Source organism: Ciona intestinalis, unplaced genomic scaffold, assembly GCF_000224145.3.
Source record: "Ciona intestinalis unplaced genomic scaffold, KH HT000076.2, whole genome shotgun sequence".
Classification (NCBI taxonomy): Eukaryota; Metazoa; Chordata; class Ascidiacea; order Phlebobranchia; family Cionidae; genus Ciona; species Ciona intestinalis.
This window is the reverse complement of record NW_004190398.2, coordinates 464238-475406: the sequence shown is the minus strand read 5'-3', so window position 1 is coordinate 475406 and position 11169 is coordinate 464238.

Sequence of the window (11169 nt, the reverse complement as noted above, 5' to 3'; positions counted from 1 at the left end):
TATACGACTCTGGGCTAGGCTACCTATGGTTGATGCCGGGAATTCAATAAAATCGCGACCTCAAGTCAAACTTTTGCTTAAATGCATTTCAGCAATCAGCAATTAAATTTTTATTTTCATGGTAAAGGCCTTTGTGACGTAATGAATTACCTAAAATCAAACGAGTAGCCTAAATCCTGTAATTTTTCATGGCCGCTAAACTGCCGTTAAAATCTTGCTTTCCGAGCATATTTGCCATTATTAAACGAAAATCATGTAATGAGGCCCAGGGTGTTCTGGTTTGTCTATAGTACTCTAGTAAAATCGCGATGCGCTCTGTGGTGAGCTGCCCATTGTTAGGAGTTAACTTTCTAAATTTCTAAACTAATGAAATTCTAAACTTTTCAGAAGGCCTCAGGTGACCCCAGGCAAATTGTCAGGCGACCCCAATTGGGGTCGCGACCCACAGGTTGGGAACCGCTGTGTTAGAGTGATGCTGATACAGTTATACAATTTTTGTTCTTTGTTTACAACCAACTGGGACAAGAGAACAGAATGAAAATGTGTCCCATCTCCCCCACCCTACTATATAAACTATTAGAGATAAATACAAGATCGTATGTTTTCTACAGTATGTAATACCGCTCGAAATTACCTCCTGGGTTAAATATTGATAAGCCTTCAAAACATATTATAGTGAGGCGGGGGGAGATGGGACACCTTTTCATTCTATTTGCTCGTCCCATTAGGTAGTAAATAAAGCACATTCAAAAAATTATAAAACCGTATGCCCACGACTCACATAGACTGATGTTAATTGTATCAAACACGATCAGGATACTAGGGTATTATGTGTAAAAGGTGTCACATCTCCCCCACCCTAGTGACTCAATGTATTTACTCGGCCCATAAACTTTGTACTTTTTTATTGCTGCAATTAACCAACGAAATTTGGCGGTATAGTTGCAACTAGTCTCGATAACCGGCTTTGGTTGTATGTGCTTGGCACATATACAAATTACTGTGTTTCCCATACGTAGTGTGTCATGCATCATACGTGAGTTCATATTTTGGATGCCAAATTCGTGTTCACATTTATACTTGCGAATGCCAATGAAACGTAATGCCTTCCTGCAACAGGACAACCATTTCCTAACATTTGGTGCTGTGCCCAAGCACTTTCTAGTCTGTGCTCAAGGAATTTCTATACCTCCGGTGTGAAACCAAGAAAGTATTAAAACGATTTTCAATACAAATACTTAAAAAACAGATAGGCATCTGTGAATTTAATTTAAAATAATAGCTTTAAAATATGATTTAACATGTTTAAAACGATTTCACACCCTTTCAAAAAATAAATCGTTTGTCACTTCTTTAAAATGCCCTTTGCGAAATACAAGCACGAAAAGGCTGTTTTGGCTGCTAAAACATTACGTAACGAGTTAAAACGTTCAATCGAAGTATAGCTAGATACTGGCTTTAATACGAGCGTAATCCGTTTCATATAGTACTGGTCATATTTAACACCACATAATTTGTGTTACAGGCCAATTACTCAGTATAATTAAATACTTAATTAACGACTAATTGTAATAATATTACTTGAGTGATAAATATACGACTCACCTGTTTCGCTTGAGTTCTTTTTATTCTTTAAAACTTTCCTAATTTCAACTCTTTTAACGAAGTCGTTTGTCCCGTTTAACTAAACAGAGAAATAGGTTAGATACAATATACTTGTCAATGGTGTACGTTGCATATGTATGGTATAGCGGGGTAAGATGGGACACCTTTCAATCTACTTTCTCGTTCCATTTGGTACTAAATAGAGAACGTTCAAATAAATATAAAAATCGTATCCTCACGACTCTCATAGACCGTTGGTAATTGTTTAAACACGATCAGGATATCTGGATATTATGTGCTAAAGGTGTCTCATCTCCGCCCACACTACTATGCAGTTTAACAACAAATAGTAAAAATCAACACCTACAACAAACCAATGCTGCACTGTATATGGTTATCCCTGTTTTAGGTTTTACAAACAAAGTGTAAACAACCGTCCAACGACATACTATTAAATCTCTATAACAAAACTGTAACTATTTCTAAGAGTGTAACGACTTTTGTTTTGAGTTGGCGTTCACAGGCCTCTAAAATGAATTCCCCTGTGGGAGTAGACATAGCTTTATCTCACACTTACACACATATACGTAGGACAATTCTGAGCCTACAGCATTCTTTTAACATGCATGGATGCACCAGTAACTCCTATTCGTTTGAAACGAAACGTAAACCAATGCGAGACTAGACTATCCACAAATAAATGTCATTAAACGGGCTATTTTACTTTCGCAGCGACAGTTTTTAATTCGTACGAATGCGTTAATACTATACAATCTTTTAAAACATCTAAAAAAGAATTCACATTTTAAGTTATATTATCAAAAGACTAGGCTATCTGTCTGACAAATAATAAAGCCAGAGCTATATAGTAAGACTATGCTGCAAATGTTTTCGTTTTTGCTCTCTTTTGCACTCTTGTTTGTTGAGGTATTTCCGAGTAACTTTACAGCCACCGAAAGTTTCTACTAACTCGAAGCTAACTGTTGAGTTATCAAAAAAGTTGACCAGATCTAGTGTGACGCGATTTTCTACGGGAATCGCCAGTGCTGCCAGGTTTATAAAAACGGTGATTTTTCAGTGATTTTACGTCCGAATCGGAAACACTGCGGCTTGTTAAAGGCGATGAGTAATTCATCATCGCTGCCAGCGAATGTAAATATTTAGAACCGGTTACATCATAAACTGTCTCACCGTGTAAAAACAACACAACTTAAAACTGTAGCGGTTCCAGCAATTCGTTGTGCCAGCTGACTTGGCGACTCGCGAAAGGCAAAACTACAAACAATCTCTCCTTTCAGAGCGCGTGTTCAACAGAACAGAGCATAGTTTCACACATAAACCCCAGGGGTACACGGTGCTTGGGTGTACAGGGGTGAAGAGTTAAGTATCACATGGCATTCGTGGTAACTGAAGCGTGTTAAGCGAAGAATTCCTGTTACATCGAAATAATGAACGTGATGTGTGGGTGTTCTACAAAGCGCTGGAATGTAATATAGTGCTGTGGGGTAAGATGGATACCGTTAGCACACTAGCTGTTACGGACCGACGCCTTTTCTCATAAGCAGTGAATATTTTGACCTACACCGTCTGTTAACGAATTTGGTGCTTTTTTCTAGTTGCCCTTTTTCCATTTTTTTGCTATTTATATTTTTATGACCGTAAAACATTTTTGACCTTGTGTTCTGACCCCCCAATACAGACACACACACGTACGGTACCCAACCCATAGAAGCACAACAACAACAAGTTTTACTGAATATTTTCAAAAACATTTTAATCGGTTTCTGACTCATCAGGTGATCGATGACGTTTCGCACCATCGCGTTATGAACTCGACTATGACGACATAATACGAATTCATCAAAAGTTAACAGATCGGTGAACAAGAACAAATATGACACCTATATAGTACTGTGGGGTAAGATGGGACAACTTTATCACTAAATATCTAAATATCCTGATCGTGTTTTAAACAATTAACAACGGTCTATGGGAGTCGCGAGGATACGGTTTTATAATTCTTTGAATGTTCTTTGTATACTACTAAATGGGAAAAGGAAATAGTTTAAAAAGGTGTCCCATCTTCCCCCACCCTACTACTATACTTCAAATTGCAGGCACTTACGAAACGAGAGCAAAACAATAACAAATTATAACTGACATATTACTTCTATATGTCTGTATTTCTGACGCTTATGACGTTCCCGTAAGTATATGCAACACGAAACGTATACATAACTTTGCCTATAACAGCTAAAAACGTGGAACATTTTAATAACACGCTTGCAAACGCCGAAGTTGAACTACTGGTGCCTGAAGCAATTTAAGCTGTCAGTTTGTGTATAAACTTTAAATCGCCCCTGCAAGCTTTCAAAGTGAAAAGTAACTGATTCTACTCGAAATGAACTGAAAAGAAATGTAGGGCCTTTTGCTGGCAATGCGCCACTACTGGCCCGTGAATGCAGCCTACCCTTATAAGGTCCCAGCTTCGAGCACAGTTTAGGAAAAAAAGGAAGAACGAAATTTGAACCAAGATTTATAGGCCTGATACTGCTTGAACCTAAGCCCATTACCACTAATTCAAAAGTATTGCTTTACTCTGTACGTGCTCGACCAATACTAGATGTGATGCATTCACGTTACGCCCGCGATATTCGAATATAATTATTACGTCACATTGCATGATAGTGACATCATCAATCAGCGTTCGATAGAAAACGTGACAGCTTTACGCAAGTTAAATCCGACGCAAATGCCAATTTCTAACTTGCTTAATTAGGCAACTAAATGCCAAAGATGCTGTCCATTTATTTTCGTAAAGGCACATACGTCGCCATTGGTATTATAGTATTATGGGGAAGATGGGACACCTTTGGCACATAATTTGGCACATAAATATTCTGATCCAGTTTTAAACAACTAACAACTGTTTATGGGAGTCGTAAGGATACGGTTTTATAATTCTTTGAATATTCTTTGTTTAATACCAAATGGAACGAGAAAAAATGAAAATGTGTTCTATCCTCCACCCTACTATATATAAAAGAACAAACATCTAAGCAAATATCATTGTACAACCTAATAATTGTAGCATTTCTGTTTATTTAAACTATATCTACGCTGCCAAAAAAGTTGTACATGTACCTATGCCTCTGATTGAGCTAAGGCGCTAATAGATTCTTAAGCAGACTGGTCTATAGGTAATCGCATTTATACGCCACTGTCTGCAGTTGATGTAATATCCGTTATAACATCCGTTGCGAATGTATCTGCTGGCTAATACGTACATAGGTCTACAAGAGTTTCTAACTTGGCTGCTGACACCTCACGAATGGTGGACAACTCATAAGTCGTGATTCTAATGGTGAAACAGTAAGTGTTAAATCACATTACCGCTAACTGCCAGCACGATACCGGAAAAGGCATTTTGGACGCTTTGTTGCGTAATTTTTTAATTAAAAAGATTAAAAAAGTATTTTTGAAACTGCTGTATATGGTACTGCTGTGGGGTAAGATGAGTTACTTTTAGGACTCGCGACCTACAGTTATATTATTCTGTAAATATTACTTTTACCAAATGAGATGAGAAAAGAGTATGAACACGTGTCCCATCTTACCCCACCTTACAATATTATCATTAAAGCAAGTATATTCCATACCGATAAAACCTATTTTTTTCTAGTTAGAGACAAAATGTTACGGTCGTGCCCATTTCTCTATATATACATGCACACACAAAATACTTATATATATATATATATATATATATCTGTATTTAAACGCCAGACCTCAAAACACTGCACACAAATTCTATATTCGGCTAGTAAGAACCAACTTAAACTTGATCAAATCTACATGGGAGTCTATATTCAAGTCAACAGCGTAAAACGGTCGTGCGGCAATTTAAGCTATGCGAAGTGGTTTTAGCCTTGGGGCAATTACGTTCTATATACCTTGCTGCAGTCGGTAGCTCTTAAAGCTTAACGTGGCCTGTTATTTGGGCTAAGTATACAGCAGTTTTTAATTGAACCGACAATTTGCATCAGCATCGTAATATATAGTGCGGTGGGGGAAGATTGGACACATTTACATTCTATTTCCTCGTCCCATTTCGTAGTAAACAAAGAACATTCAAAGAATTATAAAATCGTATCCTTACGACTTCAATAGAACGTTGTTAATTGTTTAAAACACGATCAAGAAATTAGGATGTTATGTGCTAAATGTGTCCCGTCTTACCCCAGTCTACTATACATTCTCATATGGAAGTTGTAGAATTAATACACATGAATTCGTTGCCTGTTCTATCGGTTCACACGCAAGTTACTGCATCAAATTTAAAATATATTAAACCAATACGGTCTCAAAGTCCTTTGCTCTTTCGTATTAGCGGTTTACTACTAAAAGGGACCTATTTTCCCATGCATTTTACTTTAGGGTCGCTACAAGGAAAAGAGAAATGAATTTTGTAGCCGGACAAAACTATTTAAAGTTGTAATCGTTTTACAATTCAAAAGCAATCAGAAACCACTAGCGCAGCTGTATACATGGCAAAGTAGCAGTTGTTCAATGCAATATTGCGCTGGTTCAAATTCGATTCTCAAAGCAATTAAAATACCACAGCTTTTCGCTGTTGCAACTTTAAGTCAACACTGTCACGGTATTGCTGGAAACGGGAGTTTCGAAATTACACCGATGAGGAGTTAATTAAAGCTATTATTGTACATCAGGAATGTGATTTGTGATGTACAATAACAAAACAGTAAACCAGTATCGTAAATAAGTGTGTTTAATGTATATAAAAAAAAACAAATAAAACGGTTGAATGGACATTTACATTTTAAATGAATGAATGTAACTTATTATCCTCGCGTGGTCGGAAAACGACAGTCGTAATAACACAGGTGTTCTGTTTCATACACCTCGTTTTCAAAGGTATTTGGTACTTGAGAAAAAATAAGCAATTATACCATTGTGGCTTAATTTACAAAAAAAGAAAAAAATCGTTACATTTTTGTTACTTTAGTGTTATTTGTGTTTAATGGTTTAAATACGTTTTGCGCATTTTCCAAATTTTGCAGTTTAAAATGCCAAATGCGCAGTTAATCGCCTATACAAAGTTCAAATCAACTGTTTAAAAAAAATTCAATTGTGTCTAGCGTGTTTGGGCGCACGATATTTCGTGGTGTTTGGACTGGGTCAAATGAGTCCATTTATAATGCAATTTAAGGTTGCCGATCTCGTGTAATGTTGGCAATTCTCTGGAGAGAAATTCGTGTGGAAATGTGTTTTACTTTGTTTGGTGCGAGCTTGCGGATGTCACAAAATCTTAACACCAAAATTGAGGAAATTTATAGTATTGGAAAAAGTATTTTAACGCCAGTTCTTTATACCACTGTGGGGTAAAATGGATAGCAGATAATATTCATATTTCGTAATCGTGTTTTAAGATATTACAACGCGCTTTTGAGTCCGGAGGATATACGGTTATATAATTCTGTAAATATTCTTTGTTTACTACCAAAAGGAACAATAAAAGAGAGTGAAAATAGAACCATCTTTCCGCAACCGACATTTTGTTAAGTTAAATGGACCGATAAACTATTGAAAAATCAAACACAACCGTAATTTTTTTATCAAAAATCGTTAAACATATTTTACAAAACGCGAATGCGCTGGAATATGTTTGTTATTTTCGCAGAACCGGCAACAACAGAGTTGAAATGTGGTTTTGTAATTGCTGGTTGGTGTAATCTCCCGCGTCAGGTGCGGTGTCGGGTTTAAAACGAAAGAGTTGCAACGTGGAGTCGTTTAATCTTTTGGGGTTACAGCGGTTTTTAGACAAAAACGAGTTCAAATGGCAAATCCTATTGTATAAACAAAGATTTTTGCTGTAAGATTATCTAAGCTGTGATTACACGTTCAAAAAACACGACTTTTGCTTATCCCGCGCTTTTGAGGTATTTGTCCGCTTCAGTGGTACACGTCATGTGTGCTTAATCTTTCCGAGGTCCATTTGATTTATGGCTGTTTAAGACTTGGTTTAAGTTTTGAAAATAGTTTGACAGTTACTTATTGCACAAGCAACAGTGGGTGGTCTGCCGCCATGAGTCGGTTTGTTTAAGTTGTAATTAGGGACGAAGAGATGAGGCATGCACTGTTTGAACTGTATGGACGACGTTCGTGTTTTGTTGTACAAATACACAGCTTTAACTAAACCTTGCAAATACAACTGGGCCCGAAGGTGGCGTTTTAATACAACATTGGCGCAATCAACCAACGCACCTTTAATGGTTGTTTAGCTTGTTGACAATGTATATTTAATTATCAGGACTTTCGATTTCAAATACTTTACACTCGAAATATTATGCTGTAAATCTGATAGGGTATGGTGGGGAAAGATGGGACACTTTTATCACATTATATCCAAATATCCTGATCGTGTTTTAAACAATTCACAATGGTTTATGGTAGTAGTGAAGATACGCGGTTTAAAAATTCTTTACATGTTCTTTGCTTAGTATTAAGTGGAATAAAAAGGCGTCCCATCTTCCCATAAAGTGCTAACAATGTGCCATATGTGCCTTATATAGTGCTAACAAATTGTGACAGTTGGTTTATATATCTGCCGCAGACCGTCTAAACTATAGCATATTATTAGGCGTTTTCCACGATACACCGTAGCACCTAAATCCCATGTTTCCCGATCGTGTTTTGAACAAATAACTTTAATTTAAAGTCGCTACGGTTATATAATTTCGTAAAAATTCTTTGTTTACTACCAAATGGGACGAGAAAAGAGAATAAAAAAACATGTCTCACTTTACCCCGCCCTACTATATATAATAAGGAAGAGTTCAAATAAAGTAATTTAAAGCACTCACCATCGACTGCAATTCCTCAATGCTGTAGGAGGTGTAATCATCCGCGACGGCTTGCTCTGTGACGTTGAACCGGTCACGCTCCACCGCACGCGCAGATTCCCGAGATCGAGCCAAAACTTCTGCCATTATTTCACTCGAAGTTTTGACAGGGGTTCTCTTTTGTGACGTCACAGAGGGGCTCTGTGACGTGGGAGAGTTTATAGGTGACGTCGACTTCTCGCTTGGGGATTTGGGGGACCCTATAGGCGCTGGAGAATAAGATTGGGATTTCGATTTAAAGAGTTTTTTCCCGATGACTCTCAGAATCACTCGCGCGGAGCTTTTGCTGGATCTTTGGCTACCGCTAGGTGTTGCTACGGGAGAAGCGGCGCCGCTGACGTCAGACCTTGGACTTTCGTTGGACCTAGGCGACAAAGAATCAGAACTTAAAATTTCCTCCGCCGGTTCCGAAAAGTCGAAGCTCTTATTTGAAGATTTCTTCCGGAATCGACGAGAAAATCTCCTCTTTCCGATGCCTGGATCTTTTCTCTCAATAACTGGGTCTGGGCCTGCGAAAAGAGATACATGTCAACAAAACCTGAATGAGGACGACGTCATTTGATCTAGACATCTATAAATAGCATTCCAGGCTTACCTAGTTCAGTAATCAGACACCTATTATGCGAAGTTACTTACCAGCGGCTTGGGCAAACAGCAGACGCCATTGTGTTTTTAAATCCAATGTATTCTTAAAGTAACAATTTACCCAAATAAACTGGACAATAAAAAAACAATAGGATTAATGGACACAATCAATCGTATCATCTAGGAAATTACATAATGACCAAACTACATGACTGCCTCTCTTTTTCTAATTGCTGTATCTAAATTTTAAGTCTAGAAAGCTAAAAAAAGGGGTGGGGGGGTCATAATTTTGAAATGCAGAAGACAATATAGGGTGGGGGAAGATGAGACACCTTTTTAATCCCTTTTTCTCGTCCCATTTGGTAGTAAATAAAGAACATTCAAAGAATTATAAAACCGTATCCTCACGACTCTCTTAGGCCGTTGTTAATTGTTTAAAACACGATCAAAATATTTGAATAAAATGTACTAAAGGTGTCCCATCTTAACCCACAGTATACTATATACATTATAATAAACTAAAATGCTTCCCTAACGGTGTAGTCGCCCCTAGCACTTAAGACTATATGTCTGTCTATGTTTTGTACACGAGGTATGAGCTATTTGTCATCCGGTGTTTAAACATTAACTAAAAATTACGACACTGAATAAACAAGTCTGTCTGCTAAGCGTCTACCTTAAACTTCAATACCTTGCGTAGGGTGTAGTAGGGTGGGGAAGACGGGACACCTTTAGCACATACTATCCAAATATCCTGATCGTGTTTTAAACAATTAACAACAGTCTATGGGAGTCGTGAGGATACGGTTTTATAATTATTTTTCATTGTTTACCACCAAATAGGACGAGAAAATAGAATGAGAAGCTATCCCATCTTCCCCCACCCTACTATATATAGTTTTTGATAACAGTATGCCGTAATGTCTAACAAGCGCGACTCGTCTTATAATCAATATTTTGGCAGCATAAATTGAACTAAGCTTGACTAGTCTCTTTTGTAAAGTAAAGCTTATCCGACTGCTAATTGGAGTTCAAGCACACTTGCGAGCGGCTGAAGGCCCTTGTTGATTCAGCTAACGTTTTGCAATGCTTTTAACTCGGTATATACACTATCTATGCTAAATATACACATATAACAGTGCACGCTGTTTCGCAACAGAAATACAGTGTAAACACGGCCAGGAGAATCAACCAAGAACCCGTATATCAGCAAAAGGATTTTCTAAGGGGGGTAGAACAGTGTTGCCAGATTAAAAGCGGAAAATTTTATTAAAATATTTTGAAAATTATAAAAATATTTTGAAATGAAAAATTTTGATTTTATTCTTTGGGAACTGGATTTTATGATTGTGCAACACTGGGCGACGCGCCGTGCGTCGAATTCGCTTGTAATTCCTTTTGTCCGCTACACCATGTCAAGTGATTACATGTAGCGTGAAAAACTGCGACGAATATTTATATACGATCACGTGATCGTTCGCTACACGGGTATGACGTATGATGACGTAGAAAAAGATGACGTCAGAAAATATAAAGTACAAAAAAAATACAAAAACCCTAAACCTATGTTACGGTCAGAAACGTTTTTTTTTTTTTTCGAAACGTTTTTTGTGTTAACGTTTTTTGATAGGTTATGGTCAAAACCGTTTTGTTTTTTTTTTCTGAAACGTTTTTGGGTGTGTTTTAATTTACGCTTTGGTGACCGGCAGGTGGCAGTAGAGTACTACAATGCACTTAACGTTTGACCACATTTTTTTTATGAATAAAGAACATTGGTGACCAGCAGATGGCAGTAGAGAGTAGTCCTACATTGCTAAAACATGGCACCTAACGTTTGGCCACATTTTTTTATCAACAAAATAATTTTTGGGACAATACAGTCGGTTTGGAATGAAATTCCAATTGCATAAAGAACAGTTTTGGGAACTTGAATAAAGAAATGTCATGAACAACAAAAGAAAGTGTAATTGTATAAATAACAGTCATTGACAACAAAAATGCATACACGACTCAAAATATAAACAGTACACCTGACACCATAATGAAATAGTCTACC